We start from the raw sequence: 8982 nt of genomic DNA, 5'->3' as shown, positions 1-8982 counted from the left end.
AACTGTGACGCCGAAGGAATACATAAAAGAGACCTTCCAGAACACTCCAGAACCCTAAAAAGGAAGAGGTACGTGATACGGTAAGTAAACCGACTCCAAAAATTCCATAAAAATATTTTTTGTAAGTTTTGGAATATTAGAAAAAATACAAAAATAAGAATCACTGGAGTGGGCCACCCAGGTGCCCACTAGGCACCAGGGCACGCCTGCCCTCCCTGGCGCACCCTGGTGGGTAGTGGGCCCCTCGTGGGCCTTCCCCACTCCTTTTCCTCTAGTTTACGTGTTTTGCAAGATAAAATTTCGTTATATATACTCCCGGACGTTTTGACCACCGCATCGCGGAAATATCCTCTGTTCTTGTTTCGTGCTATTTCCCTGGCAGATCTGAAAGTATGTCATCTCAAGATTCAGATGGGGAGAGCTTGGTATCACACTATGTCACCAAGGATCTATGGGGATATAGACCCCTATGGATGGTCCACAGAGGAGGAGCAAGATGCCAACTTGAAGGAAACAGAAGACGCGGGCTCGGATGAAGACAATGTTCCTCTACCTCAACCAGGAGATATGCATGTGGATTTCAAGAAGTCAAGCCTTCCAAACACAGTAAACAAATCTAAGGTCCAATTTATCCTGTCCCGTTTTCTGCAGGAAAGCAAGGAGGCATTATGTAAAAAGGTATTGAAGCTTGAGCAGGAAGTCGATGATTTGAGGGAGGAAAATTTCATCCTGAAACGTAAGCTGGACAAGCTCACCACACCACCACCACCATCACCAAAAAGGAAAACTTGAGTACATGGGTATGGACACTCCCCTTGGCTTGTGCCAAGCTTAGGGAGGTACCCCGGTATCGTATCATTGTCACTTTTATTATCTTTACCAATTTTTAGCTCGATCCTTAGTTATTTCATGATTTAGTTGAATAAAAGTTTGGTATGATCTATTTTCCAGTGCTAGTTTCTTGATCTATCTATGTAATCGAGTGAGAGTTATATAATAAAGATTAGTTTGAGTTTTTTGCTTCTTTACTTTTATGTTTCAATCATAACAATGAAAATAATTAAAAAGATCATATGCTAATCTTATGGAAAGTAATGACATTACATAAGGAAAAGTATAAGTGGTAAAATTTGTTGAAAGTTGACAAACATAACATTGGTCAATGGTGGAATTCATAAAAAAATAATAAGGGAAGAGAAGATTCACATGCAAATATACTATCTTTGACATCTTTTATGATTGTGAGCCCCCATTAAGTATTTTATGCCAAATTGTTGACGTTGGACAAGGAAGACAACGTAATGATTTATGTTTGTTCATATTCACATAGAAGTTATATTGTCATGGATCCTCTAACATGTGATGCTTGCCCAGTATCTTTGCTAGCCAAAAATCCGCACCAAGTAGAGATACTACTTGTGCATCCAAAACCCTTAAACCCAGTATCATGTTACAAAAGTCCACTATATCTACCTATGGATTGAATAAGATCCTTCAAGTAAGTTGTCATCGGTGCATAAGGCAATAAAAATTGCTTCTAAATATGTATGATATTTTATTGTAAGGGAAAATAAGCATTGTACTAACTTGTGATGGCAAAGAAATAAAAGTGACAGACTACATAATAAAGGTTGCTATCATAAGGGGCAATTTAACATGACATTCTTTTGCATTAAGAACTTGTGCATCCAAAAATAAAAAGTGCATGACAACCCCTGCTTCCCTCTGTGGAGGGCATATCCTTTACTTTTATGTATTTACTTTTTGTGCAAGAGTCAATAGTGCTTTCCTCTATTGATTTTTATTTTTCTCTTTTGCAAGCATCACATGGTGGGGAAAGATCTAGGCATATATATCCAGTTGGGCCAAAATTATAGGACCCTATCTTTCTATGTGTCTGGCTGAAACTTTTTGCTCCATATATATGTTATGAGTGTTAGAAATCATAGAAGACTAAATTATGGTTGAGTATGTGGACTTGCTAAACAAGAGCTCTGACACGAGACTCTTCCTGAAAAGATGATGAATTGCAATTGCATATTTGACGGTTGTGATGAATTATTCCTTATACTTTGATGTTGTGATGAATTATTACTTGTTCATGAGAATTTCTATGATAAAGTTTATTGTTGTTATAATAATGATCATGATGCTACCATGTCCGTATTTTGTTTTTTATTAACACCTCTCTCTCTCTCTATAAGCATGTGGACATGATTATCTATATCGGCTTTCGCTTGAGGACAAGCGAGGTCTAAGCTTGAGGGAGTTGATACGTCCATTTTGCATCATGTTTTCCTGCTATTATTATAGTGTTTCTAATCATTGTAACACCTTGTGGAGCAATTCTAATGCCTTTTCTCTCTTAATATGCAAGATTTACATGGAGAGGGAGATTACCAATAGCTAGAATTCTGGACGTGAAAAAGCTATGTCAGAGATACCTATTTTGCACATCTCCAAATGAGCTGAAATTTCACGGGAATTATTTTGGAATAGATAAGAACTATTGGAGAAAAGAAATACCAGAGGGGGCCACCCAGGTACCGACTAGGCACCAGGTCGTGCCTACCCCCCTAGCACACCCTGGTGGGTAGTGGGGCCCCTGGCCAGCCTCTGATGCCCATCTTCTGGTATATAAGCCCATTTTCCCTAGAAAAAATGAGGAGAGGACTTTCGGGATGGAACGCCGCCGTCTCGAGGCGGAACTTGGGCAGGAGCACCTTTGCTCTCTGGCGGAGCGATTTCGCCAGGGATACTTCCCTCCGGGGGGGGGGGAGAAATTGAAGCCATCGTCATCACCAACAACCCTCTCATCGTGGGAGGATCAATCTTCATCAACATCTTCACCGGGACCATCTCATCTCAAATCCTAGTTCATCTCTTGTGTTCAATCTTTGTATCAAAACCTCAGATTGGTACCTGTGTGTGACTAGTAGTGTTGATTACATCTTGTAGTTGATGCTAGTTGGTTTATTTGGTGGAATATTATATGTTCATATCCATTATGCTATTTAATATCCCTCTGATCTTGAACATGAATATTATTTTCGACTAGTTGCTTTTGTTCTTGAGGACATGGGAGAAGTCTTGTCATAAGTAATCATGTGAATTTGGTATTCGTTTGATTTTTTGCGGGAAACTGTCGATCTATTCATCTTCAATCATGGCGGTACAACAAACTCCAGAATAATAAAAATTACATCCAGATTCATAGACCACCTAACGACAACAAGCACTGCAGCGAGCCGAAGGCGCGCCACTGTCATCGCCCCTCCCTCGCCGGAGTCGGGCACAACTTGTTTTAGTAGACAATCGGGAAGTCGTCGTGCTAAGGTCCCATAGGACCAACACCCTAGACACCGATGAAGAGAAGTTTAGGTCGGAAGGATCCAACCTGAAGACACATGAACAAAGACGAACAAAGACCGGATCCGACCGAATCCACCAAAGACAACCACCAACCAAATCCCGCGAGATCCATCGAAAACACACCTCCACACGCCCTCCGACGATGCTAGACACACCATTGGGACGGGGGCTGGGCGGGGAGAACCTTATTCCATCTTCAAGAAGCCTCCGTCGTCTCGTCTTCTTGAGCAGGACACAAACCCTAACAAAACTTGAAGAAGCACACGGAAACGGAGCCCTCCCGCCGGCTACATGACACTTCACCATCTTTGATATTTTGATGATGTGTATGTTGTGATTCCCTTAGTGGTGTTATGTGAACGTCGACTACATGATACTTCACCATCTTTGGGCCTAAGAGAATGCATTGTGGAGTAGTTATTAGATGATGGGTTGCTAGAGTGATAGAAGCCTAAACCCTAGTTTATGCGTTGTTCCGTAAGGGGCTGATTTGGATCCATATGTTTAATGCTATGGTTAGATTTTATCTTAATTTTTTCCCGTAGTTGCGGATGCTTGCGAGAGGGGTTAATCATAAGTCGGAGGCTTGTTCAAGTAAGAACAACACCCAAGCACCGGTCCACCCACATATCAAATTATCAAAGGAGTGCACGCGAATAAAACAAACATGATGAAAGTGACTAGATGAAATTCCTATATTTCCTTGAGAACGTTTTACTTATTATAAGAGACCGTTCCGACCCGTCCTTTGCTACAAAAAGGATTGGGCTACCTTGCTGCACCTATTGTTACTATTGTTACTTGTTACAAATTATCTTGCTACCAACCTATCTGTTACCGATAATTTCAGTGCTTGCAGAAAATACCTTGTTGAAAACCGCTTGTCATTTCCTTCCGCTCCTCGTTGGGTTCGACACTCTTACTTATCGAAAGGACTATGATTGATCCCTTATAATTGTGGGTCATCAATGGAAGACGGGAAGATTTGTTGAACCAACTTTCAAGACCGATAGCCGAAGATGAAAACAGTTCGGAAGAACCGATGAGCGTCCCCAACTTGAGGACCGGTTCAGGAGGATACTAACGGTGTCTTTGACTAGGGGTATTCACCACGTCGTCTCCCGACCAGGTGGATCGGGCCGAGGACCCCCATGACGGTTCACTAACGGGCCACTTCGGACAACACATGACATATACGAGAAAGATTCCACAAAGACTTGGTGATCAATACAAGGACTCCTTTCCACTGACGTATCTGACTAGGACTCTTATTATCCTAGGCCTCTGGTACATTATATAATCGAGGTTAGGCTAGTCAATAGATTACTATTATGGCATCCAAACACCCATTCATCATATCTCTAGGGTCTATCTCACAACTCACGATTTCGTGGTAGATCAACTACGTACTTTGACACTTATATAATATAAGCAAGAGCAGGACGTAGAATTTTACCTCCATAGAAAGGACCCGAACCTGGGTAACTTTGTGCATGTTCTCTCTTGTTACCCATTGATTTGATCTAACAACTCAAGCCCCCTACTCGAGATCTGTCGATTTTGACACTGACACATGGACTTGGGGCCAGTTCTTTTCGGCGATTCTCCCAGAATCGCACCCCTCTCCAGCTTCTCCCAGAATCGCCATTCCATATTTTTTTATAATTCTACCTAGTTAAGGTCTAATTAGCTAAGATTGTAAAAAACATATGGAGTGGTGATTCTGGGAGAAGCTGGGGAGGGGGGCGATTCTGGTAGAATCACCCAAAAGAACTGGCCCGGTGTAATCTCCTCTTACTTCTACAGATCTGCATCCTATCTAGAACATCCATTCTCGTGACAAGTAATCTAGGACGGAGGGAGTATTACTGTTGTTACATCTCGTTCCTCCGTCTGTGAATACTTGTTGAAGAAAATAGATATATTTAGACATATTTTTAGTTTTAGATACATTATTTTTTATTTTTTTATTTACTTCTCCAACAAGTATTTTCAAACAGAAAGAGTAGTTCGGAATTTACATTGGCGTCCCTTCCCAGTTCCCACCTCCCTCGGACTGGGTCAATTTACAACCCACATTATCTATGTAGCATGAAAGATCACTAAAGAATTTCAAAAAAGAAGAAACATTATTACCTGTCATTCAGACATTAAGTAGGTTCTTGTCAGGCTGCGCTGTGAAGAATACAAGAGCTGCTGACAGGCTAAAACGGAAATTCTCGTGACAGGAACGTGACGCCTGAACATTTTGTATTCCATTCCTGTCAGCGGCGACACCACCAACACCAGCCCACCGGAAAAGGAAAACAAATTCCATCTCACGCTGCATCTTATCACCTTCCTTGCCCCTCCGCAACCGCAAGGGCCGCCCTCCTCCGTCCCGCGCCGCTTCCAAAACTCCAAATCGGAATCTCCTCCCCCCCTCCCAGCGACAGCCCGGCACACGCGCACCCGGCCGTGATCCGCCACCTTCAGCTGCGCGCGCCAGCCGTCATGCAAGGTACAATAAAATCCTGTCCGAGAATTTGCTTCCTTTCTCGATGCAGCTGGTTTCTTGGCCTGTGCATTCTTCTCCGTTCTTCCCAGCCCTCTGCCGAGGTCGGGTTTCTCGAGGTGGGCTGCTGACTGCTGGTATCATGGTCGATCTTGGGATGGGGTTCTTGTTGCCGAATTGGGAGCTGTTGGGGGTGGAGTGGAGATTTTAGATTTGAGAGCCAGGAATGGTTTCTGTGTAGTGGTCGTATCATTATATGCCCTGTCATCATGGGGCATTTCTCGTTTATTGGCGATGGATTTGCGCGAATCTAACTTGGAATGTGCTCCATGGGTGGATCATACGAAGCAGTACAGGTGGCTGCTTATTTTATTCAATTATTATCTTAAAAGAATTCACCTGCAGCTTATTTTATCAGAAAAAATACTCCCTCCATTCCAAAATATAGCGCGCCCGCGCTTTCCGAGGTCGAACTTTGACCATAAATTGAATGGACGAGACCGACTGCGGCGGGAGAAAAAGTTACATAATTAAAAACTTCTTTCGAATACGAATTCACTGATATAACTTTTGCTTCCGCCGCAATCGGTCTTGGTAGTTAAATTTACGGTCAAAGTTGAAGCACGGGGATAGAGGAAGCACTACATTGTGGAATGGAGGGAGTATGTGTTACCAGGACGTTTTTTAATTCGTACTCCCTCCGGTCCTTTTTACTTTGCATATAAGAATTGTCTAAAGTCAAACTTCGCAAAGTTTGGCCATATTTATATGAAAAAATATCAACATCTACCATGTTAAAGTTATACAGTATGAAACTTTAAGTCATGACGCATCTGCTGGTATTAATTTCACGTTGTGAATGTTGGTGTTTTTTTCTATAAAGTTGGTCAAACTTTACGAGGCTTGATTTCAGATAAATCTTATATGCGAACTAAAAAGGACCGGAGGGAGTATCATCTTGTGTCTTACATTTTGAAAAGATTTTTCGTAGTATTCATTGTGATAATTATTGCTGGTGGTTGAATAAAGTGCCATAGCTTATCAGCCATGGGGGTTGGGCTACTTCTGCTGCCGTGGAGGTATAATTGGGGTTATGCAGTTGTCGTTTGTGACTTCTGATGTCTGTCGTACAATGATTGGGTTTCTTATATGGAGGGCTCAAAATGAGCTAATGATAAGTTGGAGTTGGGAAACTATATATTTCCTTGTTGGTGATACATGGCACTTATATCCAACTGTCTTTCGTTCTTGCTATTTTCATTCTGTTTCATCTCCACTGCTATTGTCTGCATCTGTTATGTGGTAATTTGGGTAGTTGCGCTCTTGATCTTTTGGGCTTATCATGCTGATGCACAGTCTTTCTGTTGCTATTTGAGCTTGTTGTTGGTTGATTTTGCTCTTCTGTTTGGTGATGATTCTTGCCATCTTGACTTTCTTCAGGAACTTTTTAGCTTCCTATGGAACTGTAATCGAAGCTTGAGATTTGATGCACTGGAATGTTGTTAACAAGGTTCAGAGCTACTTGAACTGTGGTATCCATTCTACATCACAGGTATATGTTTTGCTGTGAACAGATGTGTCTGTCGGTGTAAGTGTCATTCAGAATGACCTGATTAATTTCCAGTACTTAACTGTTCTATTATATTTCCATTTTGATGATATGCAGATTTCTTTCCTTGCCAAGATGGGAGTTTACCTCAGTACTCCAAAGACCGATAAGCTATCCGAAGACGGGGAAAATGATAAACTCAAATTTGGTCTTTCATCTATGCAAGGATGGCGTGCAAGCATGGAAGATGCTGTGAGTTTTCCACTTCAAGGCTATTCTAATTGTTTGATATCACTTAACAACACTGAACATTGAGTTTTGTTTCTAGAACACATACCTTGATGCGTGTTGTTGTGTGTTAGAAGAAAAACGTCAATATAAGGCTTATAAAGTACAAACAACCATTGGTGGGAACGGACAAACGAAAACAAAGACAAAATAAAGAGGAAACTAAAACAACACTGAGCTCATGAAAGTGGTTTTTCTACTCCCACGGACATTGCACCCATGATCGAAAACATAGCAAATAAAATAAATAAAATTCTGAAACTTTGTGGCTTCGATCATGACCAAATATTTTAGGTGCTTGCAAAAATTGGTGGCCAAATGAAATCCAAGGAGCTCTGTAAAAGAAAAACAAAATTTGTGCTCAAACACATGTCCACTGTTTCAGCGCAATTTGTATTTCATTTGATGTTATTTGGCCACCAAACTTTGCAACCACCTAAAACATTTGTTCATAATCGAAGCCACGAGATTTCAGATTTTTTTGGTAGTTGTTTTGATTTTACTGTTCATCATGGGGTGCAATCATTGTTGAGGAAATCGTTAACTGGTAGCTGCTCGGTTGGCTAGCGAGTAGGGGATTAATAGGCTAATCGGCAAGTTAATCGGCCATTTAATCAATTAATCGGACGATTTATCAGTTTATCGGCTACTCGGTGACCCTATGAGTAGGGATTAATCGGCAAGTTAACTGGTTAATCGGATGAATTCTTGAACAGGGGGTGCAATGAACTTGGGTGTAGCTACTACTTTTCCTTGAGCTCATTTCTTAATAGAAACCTTGTTGTCATGACCCAACTTTCTTATCATGATCGTACTTACTACCTGAAAAATAATGCTGATACTTTGAAGCTGGTGGGGCCGCACATTCTAGTTTTGACTTTGACTAGTGCTTCGATGCTCTCCCAGCTAGTGTAAAGCCAGCACTGTAGAACACATTAAACTAAATGCTTGATTCACAACCACCCCTTCCTGTGACATAGTGTTGCTACACGATTTGTCCAATTTAGTTCCTGAGAGCTGTACAAAACATTAAACTGAATGTCTGATTCGCAACCACTAACTGCTCCTCCAGTTACTTTACGTGGCTTCGGGATTTGTCCAATCTAGGTCCCTAGAGAGCATAAAAGCTCTATTATTTATCTTCCACGGCAACTTGGTGTGGACTTTGTGGGCACATGAAACATTTCATGTGTAAATTATTTTCACCATAAAAGAGACGCCCATTCCCAATATCCAAAATTGTTCATTTAATGAATTGACAAAGAATAGGTATGCTATT

At 41.4% G+C, this 8982-nt stretch overlaps 1 long non-coding RNA gene across 1 annotated transcript; it reads left to right on the top strand.

The window, feature by feature from the left end:
• Positions 1 to 5649: 5649 nt before the first annotated feature.
• LOC125517254 lies at positions 5650 to 8976 on the top strand. Its single transcript, XR_007287505.1, has 3 exons — positions 5650 to 5872; positions 7307 to 7418; positions 7533 to 8976. It is a non-coding gene; the product is annotated as an uncharacterized LOC125517254 (long non-coding RNA).
• Positions 8977 to 8982: the final 6 nt, after the last annotated feature.

Source organism: Triticum urartu, chromosome 6, assembly GCF_003073215.2.
Source record: "Triticum urartu cultivar G1812 chromosome 6, Tu2.1, whole genome shotgun sequence".
NCBI lineage: Eukaryota > Viridiplantae > Streptophyta > Magnoliopsida > Poales > Poaceae > Triticum > Triticum urartu.
The sequence above is the reverse complement of the archived record's forward strand: the minus strand, read 5'-3'. Positions and strand labels throughout refer to the sequence as shown.